This window comes from Salvelinus alpinus, chromosome 31 (genome assembly GCF_045679555.1).
Source record: "Salvelinus alpinus chromosome 31, SLU_Salpinus.1, whole genome shotgun sequence".
NCBI lineage: Eukaryota > Metazoa > Chordata > Actinopteri > Salmoniformes > Salmonidae > Salvelinus > Salvelinus alpinus.
In genome coordinates this window covers 43,351,664-43,372,532 of record NC_092116.1, presented here as the reverse complement: position 1 = coordinate 43,372,532, position 20,869 = coordinate 43,351,664, and the positions used below count along the sequence as shown (strand labels likewise).

The 20,869-nt window shown below is 41.3% G+C and overlaps 1 long non-coding RNA gene across 1 annotated transcript in view; it reads right to left on the bottom strand.

The window, feature by feature from the left end:
* Positions 1–17,739, bottom strand: part of LOC139561416 (uncharacterized) — a 127,381-nt gene extending 109,642 nt beyond the window's left edge. The window contains exon 1 of the long non-coding RNA XR_011672129.1: positions 17,647–17,739. This is a non-coding gene — a long non-coding RNA (uncharacterized lncRNA). The remainder of the gene's footprint in view (positions 1–17,646) is intronic.
* Positions 17,740–20,869: the final 3,130 nt, after the last annotated feature.

Here is a 20,869-nt window from a genome sequence, read left to right as displayed (position 1 = left end):
CTAAACGGCTATACCTGGAAACAGTCCTGGAGGACTGCTTAACTTGTCATGCGGGTGCGACAATATCACTCATCTCTCAAACATTGTTTGATGATCTCACATCACGTCGTTGCGAACGACCATTCCACTTTATGGGGAATATGTCCACTAACCACGAATCTAAACGGCCATACCTGGAAACAGTCCTGGAGGACTGCTAATTGATTCGGGTGCGACAATATCACTCATCTCTCAAACATTGTTTGATGATCTCAAAAAGGCTAAACGCTGGTTAAAAGTGGAACGATGCGACACTACACTTCGAGGGGTCACTCAGACTACCTCGTCTCTCACATTGAGAGTCATGCTGAAACTACACTTCAAGGACGTATCGCCCGTTCACCCTGTGTATGTCACCAGCCTCGAAACCGTACCCCTGCTACTTGGAGCAGACTTGATGGATCGGTTACTCCCATTGATGGATTGGAAAACCAACCAGGTATGGTCACAGGCCACAGTGCCTTCTCCACTGACCACACTGTCTTCCCCTAACGCTAGCTGCAACTCAGTCAGTCACGAGGGGTATCAGTCAAAAGCACCCCTTGGGAAAAAGACGTTTAAAAACTTCTTGGGGTAGAATCCGATCCAAGGAGATATTACGATATCTCGACACATTCCATCAGCCAACCTGATTGACCATTCTTTTCATGATTTCGAGCCAGCTGTCTCTGTTAATAAGCAACTTCCCTCCTCCGTGCAGTCGTGCAATACGGTAGTTGAGATGAACTCCTCTTGCCCTTCGGACATTTCCACAAGCACTGCGGCCGTCTCAGCAAGAAAAACATCGATGCGCAGAGTATACTCTGCTTCCGATGATACACCTTCCGCTTTGTTGGGGACTGTCACCCCTTACAATGACACTAATGGCGTCAGTCCAGCAACTGACCCGATGATTCCCACTGGTGAAACACTTTGCGATATCACAGACCGATATCCTCGTCTCAGTTCGCAGGTACTGAAGAGGTTGCCAGACGCGGTGGTGACTGACATGCCTCGACAGCCACTGAGCGTTTTGAAGCACAAACACCAGGAGATTTGGTTGAAAGGTTACAGCCATTCTCATAACAACGCGGCCGCTGACAACTCGTACATAGGGTCCGATCTTTTCATTTGTGCCTCGGACACCAACACCACCCGCTGGTGGGGGGGGGTCCCGAGACACAAAGGGGGGGAATAGTAGCCCAGACCCATGTTGGGCCTCATCGAGGCCGGTGGGGGGGTCAAGACTACGGACAACACCGTACGAGGCCGCCAGAGCATAAATCAAATCTAGTTGTAAACTCCCCTATGAGAATAGTGAGGAACAGACAGGCCCCTAGACGGGGATTATCTTAGAACACATCTAAGATAGTACTGAGGTGTACCACACTGGTCGTAAAGGAAGTCCAGTGGACTTGTCCACCTCCAAAACAAATGGCAACAATAATCATTCCTTGCCATGTGTAGGGTCAACTACAATACAACTAGTAAAATGCTCCAATCATGTGTTCCGGTAGTATAATATTTCAGAATAAATCGGTAGGATAACTGGTCCCTTTGAGCACCAGTACCAATACCAGCAACAGTCAGTCTAGCTACAATCAGTAAGGAGGTTAGAGACCTAACCAATCAAATTACCCTTGACAATAGCGACATAGGAGTCACTCAGAGTGCAACACGGGGAAGGGAATCTCCAGTGCACTCTTCCAATGGTTAACACACATGCCACTAATAAATAGAATCCTTCATTCAGGAGGAAAATTATTAGAATCATTAACCATGATCACACCACGTACGACTGGTCCAATACTTAGAGTACTTCCGTCGTGAGGTTAGCTCCTCCGTGGACAACATAGCTATGAAATAGACTTCATATCTATCACCACTACAATAGTGGAAGACACAGTGACTTGTAGTAAAACTTACTACAGACTCCCTCGACAACAATTCTGACTGACCTCGAGGCAATGACCTGAAAATTACCTGACTACGTCAGACTCCTTCTGAACAAGTTGTAATCTGCCAGGAGACTTGGTTTTCTTCCCTTGACATGTGCGCTTGTTTAAGCATAAACGCACATGCACAATGGAACATCCAATTAGGATTCATGCTAGGATCACTTAAGGGTCCAAGCAAAATACCAGCCTTAGTAAAGTTGAACATTTACTTCTAGGCCTTTGTCTCTACAGCACTCACCAGTTTTCTTCCCAGAAGTCCATAGGTCATCCCTGTAGACTGCCCAAAACTAGTGCCTTACAGCTGTAAAGTTATCATATAGTTATCAACTTAGGATAGTGCCTAAGCAACACACCAAGTAGGAAAACCCTAGATATGGCATTAGAGACAATGCCATGATAGTCATTTTGCCAGAACATTGGACGTATGTAGAATATAGTCCAATTAGATGATTTTTGTGTGAGAACTATATTTTGTATATCTTTTGTTTATGCTTTCATTCCTTTTCGGTTCAGTTCCTTTGACATTTAGGAAGTGATAGAGCCATAGACAAAGTCCCCATACAACCATCACTTAGTGCCACAACGCCGCTCATTGGGGAATGAATGTAATTATATATATATTTCATGAGTGTGTGTGCGTTGTTAACATCTGCCTAAGTTACTGCCCAGACCTTCCAGTCTGGACGACAACCAGACGACGGGTCCGGAATGGCGACCCCAAATCCGGACACCCACGGCCCATCCTTGTGGCGGCATGCCCGCTGTCAGAGAGCCTACCAAGGTAAACCACCAAGGGGGGGACCGCAACTGCGATCACCAACCAGGACATCCCCTGGCCCTCCCTGGGGTACTTTGCAGCTTCCAGGGAACCTACCAAGGTACATCACTAGAAGGGACCGCAACGGCGATCACCAACCGGACATCAACTGCCATCCTTGTGGTGGACTGCTCCGCTTTCAGAGAAGCCTACCAAGTTCAACCACCAGAGGGGACTGCAACAATGATCTACAAACAGGACATCACGTGTTCATGATTTTATGTTGATTTGTAACTTGCAGGACAAACAAGATCCAAACCACCAGGGGGGGTATGTCATGACGTTGCCTGTTTAGGTATATAAAGCCCATCCCCCCTCTCCCTGCCTCTCCCTGCCTCTCCCTGCCTCCCCCTTTCCTCCTTCAACCCATGCTGTGATCACAGAGAGGCGTCGTAAATTCCTGAGAATCTCCTCAGGGCCAAACAGTATTAGAGAGAGGGTAAACTTTCAGGACAAAGGGGTTTCTTCCACCTCACAGAACTTGAGGTACGAACAGATTTCATGTTCCGGAAAAAGTATAAAAGATCGGTGAAGATTCCAGCTATTAACATGTCCGTTTGTCACCACGTGGGAAACTCATGGCAGTCTGTGTGGCTACATTACCATACCGCTGTTTATATAATAACCTCAGATATGAGGTTTACATCTGATTGTTGTATAAAAGGAATGAGTGAGTATGATACTGTTTGTATAATTGTGTAATATGATTTTGGACTGTTTAATGAAGAAAAATAGAAATCCCTTTTGATTTGAACTAAATCCGAGGACCCGCCCCTGAGCCCAGTTAGGGTCAGACATCCTGGGACAGCCCCTCTCTGCAATCCGAATAAAAACCCAACTCTGAGAAATTATCAGAAGACCATGTTTTTTCTCCATAGGAGGAGAACGAAGGTTGAGTACCATTGCTGAATCTGTTAACCATACCACGTGGTTAAACTCTTAGACGAATAAGAACAAGTCTTTGACATTGACTACTAGTCTGCAGCTAGGAATTCGGTATCATTGAACGCGAAGAACGACAACCGCCGAAACATCCATTCTATAACGAATGTCACTTTGAACTATCCACAATAACCAAGACAGAAAGACGGACCAAACTCTCCAACAAAAACTAACTTTTCTCCAGCGATCAAGACGACACACTGAGCGTAAATATATATATATATTGATTGCAATTGTTCCCGAATGAGTGAGCGTTCATGTGTAAAGGATTAGCATGTCAATTGTTATAGTTATGAACTCTGTAGTGACTTCTGAGTCAACCCCCAATTTTCCCTTTGTCTAACAGCCGCCATGCCGGTTCAGCCCACTAGGGCATATTGCTCCCATCATTTCATGTAACCATTTTAAGTTTGTTTGTTTGTTTATGCATTTCTGTGAAATACTTAGTTAGTAATAAATTAATGATTTAAGACAATTGATGTATGGATGACTCATAGTGAAGACTGGGTCCGTGCAGATAACCAACAATTTACGACGTTTGGAATGAGACTAACGTGAGGTAAAAATAAATAAATCATTAATCAGAAGACTATTGATCAGATATGAAAATATCTGAAAGGTTATATTGGGAAATTATAACTTTGTAATCTGACTACTTTCCCTGGTGCCCCCAAAATTCATAGTTAATTAGTTACGTTATTAATCAGTTGATCGCGTAATCCCTAATTACAGGAATCTATATATAAACTATAAGTCTTCAATTTATTGATAGCAAAGACACGACAGAAGGCTTCTGTCTGTTTGAGCTCGTCAGTCTGTGTTGGTAATCCTGTCGAACGCGACTTTAAAAAAAATGTTTTGGAGTGGAGCTGTGTTGCTCTCCACTTTCTGGAGGATCAAGTTTTGAAATCAGTGGAATTCGAGTTTGATAACTGAGGAGATGGAGAAAACACCTGTCTCTGGATTATATCTTCAAACTAAGGGCAACCGGTATGGCATTCCTGATAGGGAGACGCATTTTAGAGGTGATAAGTTGGACAGATCGGGTGAAAAAAGCTGTTTCCCCACACGGCTTATCTCTCCCTTTCCTTATAACACAGTAGGTTTCACTTCCACACCTGCCATTTTTAAAGACCCGACGGAGCTCATTTCCTTCTTCAGTCATGCAGAGACAGGCAGCACGAAGGTTCTCATCATTGATTTAGCTGGAAAGGGGAGAAATTGTGCTTTACAATGGTATTCGTATTACAGTTGACCTGGAAGAATTACGTTTTTTGGGCTCTAAAGTAAGGTACATTTTACGTTACAGCGCGATGTACAAAAGATTGTTAGCTAAATATTATCACGTTTTAAGGTAAGACCCAGGTGCAGACAGTGTCGAAGTAACAAAAGTTTAATATTCTAACAAGGGCAGGAAAAAGGACAGGTCAAGGACAGGCAGAGGTCAGTGTGGTGGGAGTGGTGGGGCAAAGGTACAGGACGGCAGGCAGGCAGAGGTCAGTAATCCAGAGTGGTGGGGCAAAGGTACAGGACGGCAGGCAGGCAGAGGTCAGTAATCCAGAGTGGTGGGGCAAAGGTACAGGACGGCAGGCAGGCAGAGGTTAGTAATCCAGAGTGGTGGGGCAAAGGTACAGGACGGCAGGCAGGTTCAGGGTCAGGGCAGGCAGAATGGTCAAAACTGGGAAATCTAGAAAACAGGAACTTTAGACAAGACAGGAGCAGGGGAAAAACGCTGGTAGGCTTGACGAACAAAATGAACTGGCAACAGTCAAACACAGAACACGGGGGTCAATACACTGGGAATAATGGGCTTCAGCAATCTGTAGGAACCGATGCTGGACATGAGAAGCAGGTACGGAGAGTGAACATTTCATTTTCCACAGACAAGGAATGGGACAGGAACAGCATCACAACCGGGTAATACAAAGACATACAACAATTCATGCTGAAGCGGGAAACAGAGCTGGGAAACAGACAGATATAGGGGTGGTAATGACACAGGTGATTGAGTCCAGGTGAGTCCAATAATCGCTGATGCTCATGAAGAGGGAAGCAGGTGTGCGTAATGATGGTGTCAGGAGTGTGTAATGCTGGGCAGCCTGGCACCCTCAAGCGCCAGGGAGGGTGAGCGGGAGCAGACGTGACAACTATAACCGTTTCTAATTTTGACAGACAGTGGTTTCATTTCAAGCTAAAGTGTACTGTTAGCTAGCTAGCTATATGTCTTAAGCTAACGTGTACTGTTAGCTAGCTAGCTATATGTCTTAAGCTAAAGTGTACTGTTAGCTAGCTAGCTATATTTCTTAAGCTAAAGTGTACTGTTAGCTAGCTAGCTATATTTCTTAAGCTAAAGTGTACTGTTAGCTAGCTAGCTATATGTCTTAAGCTAAAGTGTATTGTTAGCTTGCAAGCTATATGTCTTAAGCTAAAGTGTACTGTTAGCTAGCTAGCTATATGTCTTAAGCTAAAGTGTACTGTTAGCTTGCTAGCTATATGTCTTAAGCTAAAGTGTACTGTTAGCTAGCTAGCTATATTTCTTAAGCTAAAGTGTACTGTTAGCTAGCTAGCTATATGTCTTAAGCTAAAGTGTATTGTTAGCTTGCAAGCTATATGTCTTAAGCTAAAGTGTACTGTTAGCTAGCTAGCTATATGTCTTAAGCTAAAGTGTACTGTTAGCTTGCTAGCTATATGTCTTAAGCTAAAGTGTACTGTTAGCTAGCTAGCTATATGTCTTAAGCTAAAGTGTATTGTTAGCTAGCTAGCTATATGTCTTAAGCTAAAGTGTATTGTTAGCTAGTTAGCTATATGTCTTAAGCTAAAATGTATTGTTAGCTAGCTAGCTATATGTCTTAAGCTAAAGTGTATTGTTAGCTAGCTAGCTATATGTCTTAAGCTAAAGTGTATTGTTAGCTAGCTAGCTATATGTCTTAAGCTAAAATGTATTGTTAGCTAGCTAGCTATATGTCTTAAGCTAAAGTGTATTGTTAGCTAGCTAGCTATATGTCTTAAGCTAAAGTGTACTGTTAGCTAGCTAGCTATATGTCTTAAGCTAAAGTGTACTGTTAGCTAGCTAGCTATATGTCTTAAGCTAAAGTGTATTGTTAGCTAGCTAGCTAAGCTGTTTGCTTTTCTAATTAGAGCCTAATGTTAGCTAGCTAACATTGGACTTGGTTGGTTAGCTCCCAGCACTGTGGCATTGTTGGCACTTTGTTCATTGTTGTTTAACTAGCTAACGTTAGCTGGCTGGCTCATTAGTTAACATTACGTGATGTGTGTACAACACCCGTTGATTAAGGCCGGTGTCAGTAAACGTCGGCAAAAAAAGTGTAATGAAATTGCTGACAGCAGAGCTAGTTAGGCTGTTTTCATGTTATCTAGAGGTAAACAAATCATCGGCCAGAGTCTTTTGCCCCATCCATCCCGAAACGAGATGGATGGGGCTAAAGCCTTCTCACGAGTCACCATCCCGGATCCGGAAGCACCCCCATCAGTAAAAAAGCTGACTAGCATAGCCTAGCAAAGCGCCACAAGTAAATACTAGCATCTAAATATCATGAAATCACAAGTCCAAGACACCAGATGAAAGATACACATCTTGTGAATCCAGCCATCCATTCTGATTTTTAAAATGTTTTACAGGGAAGACACAATATGTATTTCTATTAGCTAACCACGATAGCAAAATACTCAACTTTTTTTTCTCCACCATTTTCTTACTGCATAGGTAGCTATCACAACTTCGACCAAATAAAGATATAAATAGTCACTAACTTCTTCAGGCTGCAAGCCCGACACCGGTACACTTATGACAACATCCAGCTCACGTGCAGGGCGCGAAATTCAAAATATATTTTTTTGAAATATTTAAGTTTCACACATTAACATGTCCAATACAGCATTTGAAAGATAAACATCTTGTGAATCCAGCCAACATGTACGATTTTTAAAATGTTTTACAGCGAAAACACCACGTATATTTATGTTAGCTCACCACCAAATACAAAAAAGGACAGACATTTTTCACAGCACAGGTAGCATGCACAAAGCCAACCTAACTAACCAAGATCCAACCAAACTAACCTAGAAACAACTTCATCAGATGACAGTCCTATAACATGTTACACAATAAATCTATGTTTTGTTCGAAAAATGTGCATATTTGAGGTATAAATCAGTTTTACATTGATGCTACCATCACAGCTACCGTCAGAAATAGCACCGAAGCAACCAGAGTAATTACAGACACCAACGTCAAATACCTAAATACTCATCAAAAACATTTCTGAAAAATATATGGTGTATAGCAAATGAAAGACAAAGATCTTGTGAATACAGCCAATATTTCCGATTTTTTAAAGTGTTTTACAGCGAAAACACAATATAGCGTTATATTAGCTTACTACAATAGCTAACACACAACAGCATTGATTCCAGGTAAACTGTAGCGATAGCACAGTTCGACAGATATATGAAATAGCATCCCAAAATGGGTCCTACTTTTGGTGAGCTTCCATCAGAATGTTGTACAAGGGGTCCTTTGTTCAGAACCGTCGTTGTTTGGATTCAGAACGTCTTTTTTCCCTCTTGAATTAGCAAGCACACTGGCCAGGTGGCGCTAAGCTCTCCTTCGTGAACAAAGTCAAACAACGCAACACGCCTAACGTCCCGAATAAATTTCAATAATCTAATAAAACTATATTGAAAAAACATACTTTACGATGATATTGTAACATGTATCAAATAAAATCAAAGCCGGAGATAGTATTCACCTATAACGACAGCTTTCCAGAAGGCGATTCCAGGTTCATCTTCGCGCTTTCGAAAAAACAGGAAATGGCGGACACGTCATTCCAAGAGGATTTATTCCACCTCAGACCAAGATAATCAACTCATTTCTTCTCTCACTTCCTCTTGACATCTAGGGGAAGGTGTATGACGTGCTTGTATACCAATACGTATCATGCCCATTTATAGGCAAGCCCTTGAACAGAGACCTCGATTTCAGAAATCTCACTTCCTGTCAGGAAGTGGGCTGCAGAATGAGTTCTGTTTCACTCAGAGAAACAATGCAAACGGTTTTAGAAACTAGAGAGTGTTTTCTATCCAATAGTAATAATAATATGCATATTGTACGAGCAAGAATTGAGTACGAGGCCGTTTGAAATGGGCACCTTTTCCCAAGTTACTCAATACTGCCCCTGCAGCCATAAGAAGCTAACCAAGAAACAACTTCATCAGATGACAGTCTGATAACATATTTATTGTATAGCATATGTTTTGTTCGAAAAATTTGCATATTTCAGGTATAAATCATAGTTTGACATTGCAGCCACCATTACAAAATCTCACCAAAGCGGCTAGAATAACTATAGAGACCAACGTGAATTACCTAAATACTAATCATAAAACATTTATGAAAAATACACAGCGTACAGCAAATGAAAGACGAACATCTTGTGAAAGCAGCCAATATTTCAGATTCTTTAAGTGTTTTACACAATATAGCATTATATTAGCTTACTACAATAGCCAACCACACCGCAGCATTGATTCATGCACGTTAGCGATTGCGAATAAACCAGCAAAAGATATTAATTTTTTCACTAACCTTCTCAAAACTTCATCAGATGACAGTCCTATAACATCATATTATACAATACATATATGGTTTGTTCGAAAATGTGCATATTTAGCGGCACAAATCGTGGTTATACATTGAGAATAGTGGCCAAAATGCAAACAAAATGTCAGGAGACATCTTGGGAGAGGCACCTAATCTAATCAATAACTAATCATAAACTTGACTAAGAAATACAGGTTGGACAGCAAATGAAAGATACATTAGTTCTTAATGCAACCGCTGTGTTAGATTTTTAAAATTAACGTTACTACGACATACAGCTTGCGGTAAAGCGAGACCGCACCGAAAATAATGGCGGAATAATAATTTCACTTTTTCGACAGAAATTACGAATTAACATCATAAATAGTTCTTACATTTTGATGAGCTTCCATCAGAATCTTGGGCAAGTGGTCCTTTGTCCAGAATCATCGTTGCTCGGTTGTAGATTGCCGTCTTCAACTTAGGAATTAGCAGCAAACATTAGCCATGTGGCGAAGACGTGTCCAACTCACTATAACGCAGCACAAATGAAATACCGAAAATCGCAATACACTGATATAAACTGATATAACTCGGTTTAAAATAACGACAGTATGATGTCTTTAACACCTATATCGAATAAAATCAGAGCCGGATATATCTAAGGCCTATAACGAGAGCTTTTCAGAATGCCATCGTGAGGTCCTCATTTGCGCCATGACGAACGTCGAAAAGAGGGCACCCCAGGTTCCATGAGTATTTATATGGCCTCAGATCTGCCTAGCAACACCATTCCAATTCTCACTGCTTGCTGACATCTAGGGGAAGGCGCATGCAGTGCATGTCGCCCCATAGAATACATGATAATTTATAAACTGACCCTGGAACAGAGACCTCGATTTGAGATTTTTCAGTTCCTGACAGGAAGTGTGCTGCAGAATGAGTTCTGTTTCACTCAGAGAAATAATTCAAACGGTTTTAGAAACTAGAGAGTGTTTTCTATCCAATAGTAATAATAATATGCATATTGTACGAGCAAGAATTGAGTACGAGGCAGTTTAATTTGGGAACGAATTTTTACAAAGTCGAAATGGCGCCCCCATATTGACAAAAGGATAAGAGACTGTGAACAATGCTGAATTGGGTGTAGACAAAGAGCCTCTGTAAAAAACAACATTTCAAATGTTGCTACATAAGACTGAATCCAGGTGGTGAGTCACATATCTCATAGATATAGGACAGACACTTCAAAACATTATTCCTTATCATTTATTTCTTGACTGTCTTTTTTGCCATTTATGAATGTGGTATTCAATGTCTTTCCATGGGCTATAGTAGAAAAGGCCAAATTTAATATTTCATCAAATCATTGTTATTTATAAAAAATATACAGACAGTGGTCCTAAAATTGAGTTTGGAACTCGGTAGTGAGTGATTTGATTTATTAGGATCCCCATTAGACGATGCAAGATGGAGACAGCTAGTCTTACTGGGGTTCGAGATATAATGAAAAAGAAATTACAAAACAGAATTACTTTACAATTCACATACATTTAAAAACATGTAGTGTGTGCATCTATCAGTTACATATACATGTCAGTACAGACAACAAGTAGGACACATGTCAGTACAGACAACAAGTAGGACACATGTCAGTACAGACAACAAGTAGGACACATGTCAGTACAGACAACAAGTAGGACACATGTCAGTACAGACAACAAGTAAGACACATGTCAGTACAGACAACAAGTAGGACACATGTCAGTACAGACAACAAGTAGGTCACATGTCAGTACAGACAACAAGTAGGACACATGTCAGTACAGACAACAAGTGGGTCACATGGAGGAGAGGTGTTGTGCCGTGAGCTTTATTTGTTTGTTGAAACCAGGTTTGATGTTCACTTGCCCTATATAAAATGGAAGGGAGTTCCATGCACTCATGGCTCTGTATAATACTGTACGCTTCCTTGAATTTGTTCTGGATTGGGGGACTGTGAAAAGACCCCTGGTGGCATGTCTGGTGGGGTAAGTGTGTGTGTCAGTTTGTGTGTAAGTTGACTATGCAAACTATTTGGGATTTTCAACACATTAGTGTTTCTTATAAAAACAAGAACTGACTCAGTCTTTTCTCAACTCTTAGAGAGACTGGCTGCAGAGGCTCTAGCAGGGAAGACATTTGACAAATTAACTTGTTGGATAGGTGGCATCCTATGATGATGCCAAGTTGAAAGTCACTGAGCTCTTCGGTACGAGCCATTCTATTGCCAATGTTTGTCTATGGAGATTGCATGGATGTGTGCTCGATGTTATAAACCTGTCAGCAACGGGTGTGGCTGAAATAGACGAATCCACTCATTTGAAGGGGTGTCCATATACTTGTGTATGTGTATATGTGGATGATAGTATTACGTAATGTCATGGAAATTCAGTGCTGAGAGACTTGGTCATTTCTTCAAACAATCATCTTTATTTAATATCGATTAATTATTGCAAGAAGGAAACCATCGACACTCTGAGGTGTGTTGCTGAATGCTTAACTGATAATGAAAAAACAGATGTTATACTGTCTGGCGGACCTAAAAATGCTTAGTCAGCCTGGTTCCAACTCCCATAAGACACCTTGGTTATCTACACAGGATGTTGTTTTATCCCCATCCAGGCTTAGTTTCCCAGATGCCAGGAAGACGAGACAATGAGGCATTGTTCTAAACTCTTCCAGGCTACCAGGCTGCATCACATCCGGCCGTGATTGGGAGTCCCATAGGGCGACGCACATTTAACACAGCGTTGTCCGGGTTAAGGCCAGGGGTAGGCCGTCATTGTAAATAACAATTTGTTCTTAAAACTTCTTGTCAATAGGGGGGCGCTGTTTTCACTTTGGAAAAAATCGTGCCCAATTTAAACGGCCTCGTACTCTATTCTAGATCATACAATATGCATATTATTATTACTATTGGATAGAAAACTGTTTGAATTATACCTGTGAGTAAAACAGAACTCATTTGGCAGCAAACTTCCAAATAGGAAGTGAAAATTCAGAAAATGGGTGTCTGTGTAAGGCCTTGCCTATTCAATTGGCTTATATTTATCGATATGCATGCACTTCATACGCCTTCCACTAGATGTCAACAGGCAGTGGAAGGTGGAATGGGGTGTCTAGCTTGATCTGAGGTCGAACAAGAGCTTTTGGAGTGACAGGTCAGCCATTTTGTCAGTTTTCCAAGGCGCGCGAAGGAGCTCCACATTGTCTTCTGACAAGCGTTCGGTATACGCGGCGAATATCTCCGGCTCTGATTTTATTTGATACATATTAGAAAAACATCATAAAGTAGGTTTTTTCAACCGAGTTTTATCAGTTTATTCGACTGTTGGAGTTTTCCGTTCTTTGCGCCAAGAGAGGAAGGGAATGTTAGTAACCTTGGCTAGCATTGTGGCGCGAATTCGACAGAAGAAAAGGACATTCTAAAACCAAACAACGATTCATTCTGGACTCCTTGAACAACATTCTGATGGAAGCTCAGCAAAAGTAAGAAAACATGTATGATGTTATTTCTGTGTAAAATATTGACTCCTATTCTCCGCCGTGTTGGTGAGTGCTGTCTCACAATAACGCAAGCTGTATGTTATGGTAAAGTTATTTTTAAAAATCTAACACAGCGGTTGCATTAAAAACCAGTGTATCTTTCATTTGCCATACAACAAGTATTTTTATGTAAAGTTTATGATGAGTTCTTTGGTCAGATTAGGTGAGTGTCCAAAATATCTCCGGACATTCTGGGAAAATGTTGCTACGTATTCATAATGTATAACCACGATTTGCAGCTCTAAATATGCACATTTTCGAACAAAACATACATGTATTGTATAACCTGATGTTATAAGACTGTCATCTGATGAAGTTGGTCAAGGTTAGTGATTAATTTTATATTTTGCTGGTTTTTGCGAAAGCTATCTTTGCGGTGAATAAATGCGTTTGTGTGTTTGGCTATTGTGGTAAGCTAATATAATTCTATATTGTGTTTTCGCTGTAAAACACTTAAAAAATCTGAAATATTGGCTGGATTCACATGATGTTTATCTTTCATTTGCAGTACACCATGTATTTTTCATAAATGTTTTATGATGAGTATTTAAGTATTTCCCGTTGCTCTCTGTAATTATTCTGTCTGCTTTGGTGCTATTTTTGATGGTAGCTACAATGTAAAACAATGACTTAAACCTCAAATATGCACATTTTCGAACAAAACATAAATGTATTGTATAAAATGTTATAAGACTGTCATCTGATGAAGTTGTTTCTTGGATAGTGACTAATTATATCTCTATTTTGTCGGTTTTGTGAAAGCTACAGATGCGGTGGAAACATGGTGAAAATATGCGGTTGTGTGTTTGGCTATTGTGGTTAGCTAATAGAAATACATATTGTGTTTTCGCTGTAAAACATTTTAAAAATCGGAAATGATGGCTGGATTCACAAGATGTTCATCTTTCATTTGCTGTATTGGACTTGTGATTTCATGAAAATTATATTATATGATATCCCTGTCCCGTTAGGCTAGGCTATGCTAGTCAGCTTTTTTGATGAGGAGGATCCCGGATCCGGGATGGGTATTAAGTTTAACTGAATAGCCCAGTTAAATAAATAAAGGTACATGTTCTATATTTGTATATCTCGGGTCACACCACATCCTGTCTATGAAATGTCAACTTTAGGTTTTTATCACCAAGCCATTGTCAGCTCAAGCTATCTCTAGCAAAACCCATTTTTCCTTGACCATACGTCCACGCTAACTGCAGGAAGCTAGAGTGGAAACTCTCTTTAACAGTTGCCAGCTTCAGAAGACTCCTCTCAGTTAACTCACAAAGGGAGAGAGAGAGTCCAAAGAACCTTACTCTATTTCATAAAACAAAAATTTGGTACAAATAAATAACATCATATTTTATGTAAGCCCCCCCCCCCCCCCCCCTGCTGACCTGGCTGAGACAAGACCACAGTCCCACTACCCCCCTGCTGACCTGGCTGAGACAAGACTACACTCCCATTACCCCACCTGCTGACCTGGCTGAGACAAGACCACAGTCCCACTACCCCCCTGCTGACCTGGCTGAGACAAGACTACACTCCCATTACCCCACCTGCTGACCTGGCTGAGACAAGACTACAGTCCCATTACCCCCCCTGTTGACCTGGCTGAGACAAGACTACAGTCCCATTACCCCACCTGCTGACCTGGCTGAGAAAAGATTACAGTCCCATTACCCCCCTGCAGACCTGGCTGAGACAAGACTACAGTCCCATTACCCCCCCTGCTGACCTGGCTGAGACATGACTACAGTCCCATTACCCCCCCTGTTGACCTGGCTGAGACAAGACTACAGTCCCATTACCCCCCTGCTGACCTGGCTGAGACAAGACCACAGTCCCATTACCCCCCCTGCTGACCTGGCTGAGACAAGACTACACTCCCATTACCCCCCTGCTGACCTGGCTGAGACATGACTACAGTCCCATTACCCCCCTGTTGACCTGGCTGAGACAAGACTACAGTCCCATTACCCCCCCTGCTGACCTGGCTGAGACATGACTACAGTCCCATTACCCCCCCTGCTGACCTGGCTGAGACATGACTACAGTCCCATCACCCCCCCTGCTGACCTGGCTGAGACAAGACTATAGTCCCATTACCCCCCCCCCCCCCTGTTGACCTGGCTGAGACAAGACTACAGTCCCATTACCCCCCCCTGCTGACCTGGCTGAGACAAGACTACAGTCCCATTACCCTCCTGCTGACCTGGCTGAGACAAGACTACAGTCCCATTACCCTCCTGCTGACCTGGCTGAGACAAGACTACAGTCCCATTACCCCCCCTGCTGACCTGGCTGAGACAAGACTACAGTCCCATTACCCCCCCTGCTGACCTGGCTGAGACATGACTACAGTCCCATTACCCCCCATGCTGACCTGGCTGAGACAAGACTACAGTCCCATTACCCCCCCTGCTGACCTGGCTGAGACAAGACTACAGTCCCATTACCCCCCCTGTTGACCTGGCTGAGACAAGACTACAGTCCCATTACCCCACCTGCTGACCTGGCTGAGACATGACTACTGTCCCATTACCCCCCCTGCTGACCTGGCTGAGACAAGACTACAGTCACGTTACTCCTGCTGACCTGGCTGAGACATGACTACAGTCCCACTACCCCCCCTGCTGACCTGGCTGAGACAAGACTACAGTCCCATTACCCCCCAGTGCTGACCTGGCTGAGACAAGACTACAGTCCCATTACCCCCCCTACTGACCTGACTGAGACAAGACTACAGTCCCATTACCCCCCCTGCTGACCTGACTGAGACAAGACTACAGTCCCATTACCCCCCCTGAGATAAGACTACAGATATTAAACGATATAGATATTGAACTATGTACATATTAAACTATATAGATATTAAACTATATATAGATATTAAACCATACAGATTTTAAACCATGTAGATATTAAACCATACAGATAATAAACCATGTAGATATTAAACTATATAGAAACTAAACCATATAGATATTAAACTATATAGATATTAAACTATATAGATATTAAACTATATAGATACTAAACCATATAGATATTAAACTATATAGATACTAAACTATATAGATATTAAACTATATAGAAACTAAACCATATAGATATTAAACTATATAGATACTAAACCATATAGATATTAAACTATATAGATACTAAACTATATAGATATTAAACTATATAGATATTAAACTATATAGATAATAAACCATGTAGATATTAAACTATATAGAAACTAAACCATATAGATATTAAACTATATAGATACTAAACCATATAGATATTAAACTATATAGATACTAAACTATATAGATATTAAACTATATAGATATTAAACTATATAGATACTAAACTATATAGATATTAAACCATGTAGATATTAAACCATATAGATAATAAACCATGTAGATATTAAACTATATAGATATTAAACCATGTAGATATTAAACTATATAGATATTAAACCATGTAGATATTAAACTATATAGATACTAAACCATGTAGATATTAAACTATATAGATATTAAACGATATAGATATTAAACCATGTAGATATTAAACTATATAGATACTAAACCATGTAGATATTAAACCATATAGATAATAAACCATGTAGATATTAAACTATATAGATACTAAACCATGTAGATATTAAACTATATAGATAATAAACCATGTAGATATTAAACTATATAGATACTAAACCATGTAGATATTAAACTATATAGATACTAAACCATGTAGATATTAAACCATATAGATATTAAACCATGTAGATATTAAACCATGTAGATATTAAACTATGTAGATATTAAACTATATAGAAACTAAACCATATAGATATTAAACTATATAGAAACTAAACCATATAGATATTAAACTATATAGATATTAAACCATGTAGATATTAAACTATATAGAAACTAAACCATATAGATATTAAACTATATAGATATTAAACCATGTAGATATTAAACTATATAGAAACTAAACCATGTAGATATTAAACTATATAGATATTAAACCATGTAGATATTAAACTATATAGAAACTAAACCATGTAGATATTAAACTATATAGATATTAAACCATGTAGATATTAAACTATATAGAAACTAAACCATATAGATATTAAACTATATAGATATTAAACCATGTAGATATTAAACTATATAGAAACTAAACCATACAGATTGTAGCTCATCCTTCCCGCTGTATTAAACGGTACAGATAATCATAAGATAGATGTGTTCCATCTGACCTGCCGAGACACACACACACACACACACACACACACACACACACACACACACACACACACACACACACACACACACACACACACACACACACACACACACACACACACACACACACACACACACACACACACACACACACAGTGACAAAGAGAGAGAGAGAGAGAGAGAGAGAAAGAGAGGGAGAGAGAGAGAGAGACAGAGAGAGAGAGCGCTAAAGAGAAAGAGAGAGAGAGAGAGAAAGAGAGGGAGAGAGAGAGAGAGCGCTAAAGAGAAAGAGAGAGAGAGAGAGAGAGAGAGAGAGAGAGAGAGAGAGAGAGAGAGAGAGAGAGAGAGAGAGAGAGAGAGAGAGAGAGATAGAGAGAGAGAGAGAGAGAGATAGAGAGAGAGAGAGAGAGAGAGAGAGAGAGAGAGAGAGAGAGAGAGAGAGAGAGAGAGAGAGAGAGAGAGAGTACTTACAGAGCTGCCAGCAGAGTGGTGTGAGTTCCATCCTGTCTTGATGCTGAGTGAGACTCTGATCTCCAGTATAGACTTATAGACCCTCCTCCTCCTCCTTCCTGTTTTGACCACACACACAAGGCCCTGCTGACGACATGATGAAACAGAGGAAGAGAGAGTAGATTATTTTGTCTATACTTCCTCTAACATGGTATATTTCTTCATTACCGCTCCTCCCACCCCTGGACTATGGTCATATCCGTTAAAGCCAACCATTCCCATGTGCTCAACTGTGTTATTCTGAGAGGACTGACCTCTAACCAATACTATCAGTCACTACTGTAGATCAGAGAGGTTTGACCTCTAACCTCTACTCCGTATGTGTGGTTCCCATAGTGAAGCATGGAGGAGGAGGTGTGATGGTGTGGCGGTGCTGTGCTGGTGACAGTGTCTGTGATTTATTGAGAATTCAAGGCACACTTAACCAGCATGGCTACCACAGCATTCTGCAGTGATACGCCATCCCATCTGGTTTGCACTTAGTGGGACAATCATTTGTTTTCAACAGGACAATGACCCAACACACCTACAGACTGTGTAAGGGCTATTTGACCAAGAAGGAGAGTGATGGAGTGCTCCATCAGATGACCTGTCCTCCATAATCACCTGACCTCAACCCAATTGAGATGGTTTGGTATGAGTTCGACCGCAGAGTGAAAAGCATTCCAGGTGAAGCTGGTTGAGAGAATGCCAAGAGTGTGCAAAGCTGTCATCAAGGCAAAATCAAATCAAATCAAATGTTATTTGTCACATGCGCTGAATACAACAGGTGTAGACCTTACCATGAAATGCTTACTTACAAGCCCTTAACCAACAGGTGTAGACCTCACAGTAAAATGCAGACTGACCAGCTCTTAACCAACAATGCAGTTCAAGAAATAGAGTTAAGAAAATATTTACAAAAAAACTTACTATATAAGTTTATGTAGATAAACTTATATCTAAGTTCCACTTCTTCAAGTGAAAAAAAATCGAATCAAAAAGTAACACAAGAAAATGACATAACAATAACGAGGCTATATACAGGGGGTACCGGTACCGAGTCAATGTGGAGGCTATATACAGGGGGTACCAGTACAGAGTCAATGTGGAGGCTATATACAGGGGGTACCAGTACAGAGTCAATGTGGAGACTATATACAGGGGGTACCAGTACAGAGTCAATGTGGAGGCTATATACAGGGGGTACCGGTACAGAGTCAATGTGGAGGCTATATACAGGGGGTACCAGTACAGAGTCAATGTGGAGACTATATACAGGGGGTACCAGTACAGAGTCAATGTGGAGGCTATATACAGGGGGTACCGGTACAGAGTCAATGTGGAGGCTATATACAGGGGGTACCGGTACAGAGTCAATGTGGAGACTATATACAGGGGGTACCAGTACCGAGTCAATGTGGAGGCTATATACAGGGGGTACCAGTACAGAGTCAATGTGGAGGCTATATACAGGGGGTACCAGTACAGAGTCAATGTGGAGGCTATATACAGGGGGTACCGGTACAGAGTCAATGTGGAGGCTATATACAGGGGGTACCAGTACAGAGTCAATGTGGAGGCTATATACAGGGGGTACCGGTACCAAGTCAATGTGCGGGGGTACAGGTTAGTCGAGGTAATTTGTAAAGTGATCATGCACAGATAATAAACAGTGAGTAGCGGCAGTGTAAAAACAAAGAGGGGGTAAATAGTCCGGGTGGCCATTTGATTAACTGTTCAGCAGTCTTATGGCTTGGGGGTAGAAGCTGTCAAGGAGCCTTTTCTTCCTAGACTTGGCGCTCCGGTACCGCTTGCTGTGCGGTAGCAGAGAGAACAGTCTATGACAGGAGTCTTTAACAATTTTATGGGCTTTCCTCTGACGCCAGCTAGTATATAGGTCCTGGATGGCGGGAAGCTTGGCCCCAGTGATGTACTGGTCCGTGCCGAGCAGTTGCCATACCAGGCGGTGATGCAACCGGATAGGATGCTCTCGATGGTGCAGCTGTCGAACTTTTTGAGGATCTGGGGACCCATGCCAAATCTTTTCAGTCTCTTGAGGGGGAAAAGGTGTTGCCGTGCCCTCTTCACAACTGTCTTGGTGTGTTTGGACCATGATAGTTTGTTGGTGATGTGGACACCAAAGAACTTGAAGATCTTGACCCGTTCCACTTCAGCCCCATCAATGTTAATGGGGGCCTGTTTGGCCCTCCTTTTCTCATAGTCCACGATCATCTCCTTTGTCTTGCTCACATTGAAGGAGAGGTTGTTGTCCTGGCACCACCCGGCCAGGTCTCTGACCTCCTCCCTATAAGCTGTCTCATCGTTGTTGGTGATCAGGCCTACCACTGTTGTGTCGTCAGCAAACTTAATGATGGTGTTGGAGTCGTGCTTGGCCACACAGTCGTGGGTGAACAGGGAGTACAGTAGGGGACTAAGCACCCCTGAGTGGCCCCAGTAATGAGGATCAGCGTGGCAGATGTGTTGTTGCCTACCCTCACCACCTGGGGGCGGCCCGTAAGTTAGTCCAGGGTCCAGTTGCAGAGGGAGGTATTTAGTCCCAGGATCCTTAGCTTAGTGATGAGCTTTGTGGGCACTATGGTGTTGAATGCTGAGCTGTAGTCAATGAACAGTATTCTCAGATAGGTGTTACTTTTTTCCAGGTGGGACAAAAGGGTGGATACTTTGAAGAATCTCAAATATAAAATATATTTTGATTTGTTTTACACTGTTTTGGTTACTACATGATTCCATATGTGTTGTTTCATAGTTTTGATGTCTTCACTTTTATTCTACAATGTAGAAAATAGTAAAAATAAAGATAAACCCTTGAATGTATCGGTGCGTCCAAACTTTGACTGGTACTGTATATATTTTATATATGTATTGTGTGTGTATATCTATCTATCTATCTATCTATCTATCTATCTATCTATCTATCTATCTATCTATCTATCTATCTATCTATCTATCTATCTATCTATCTATCTATCTATCTATCTATCTATCTACAGTAGAAAGAAAAAGTATGTGAACCCTTTGGAAATACCTGGATGTCTGCATAAATTGGTCATTTGATCTGATCTTCATCTAAGTCACAACAATAGACAAACACAGTGTGCTTAACCCTTGTCTTAAGGGTTAAACATGACCTGCCAATGTGTTTAACAGCAGAGAAAAAACCCTAAATGATGTTTTTTCAACT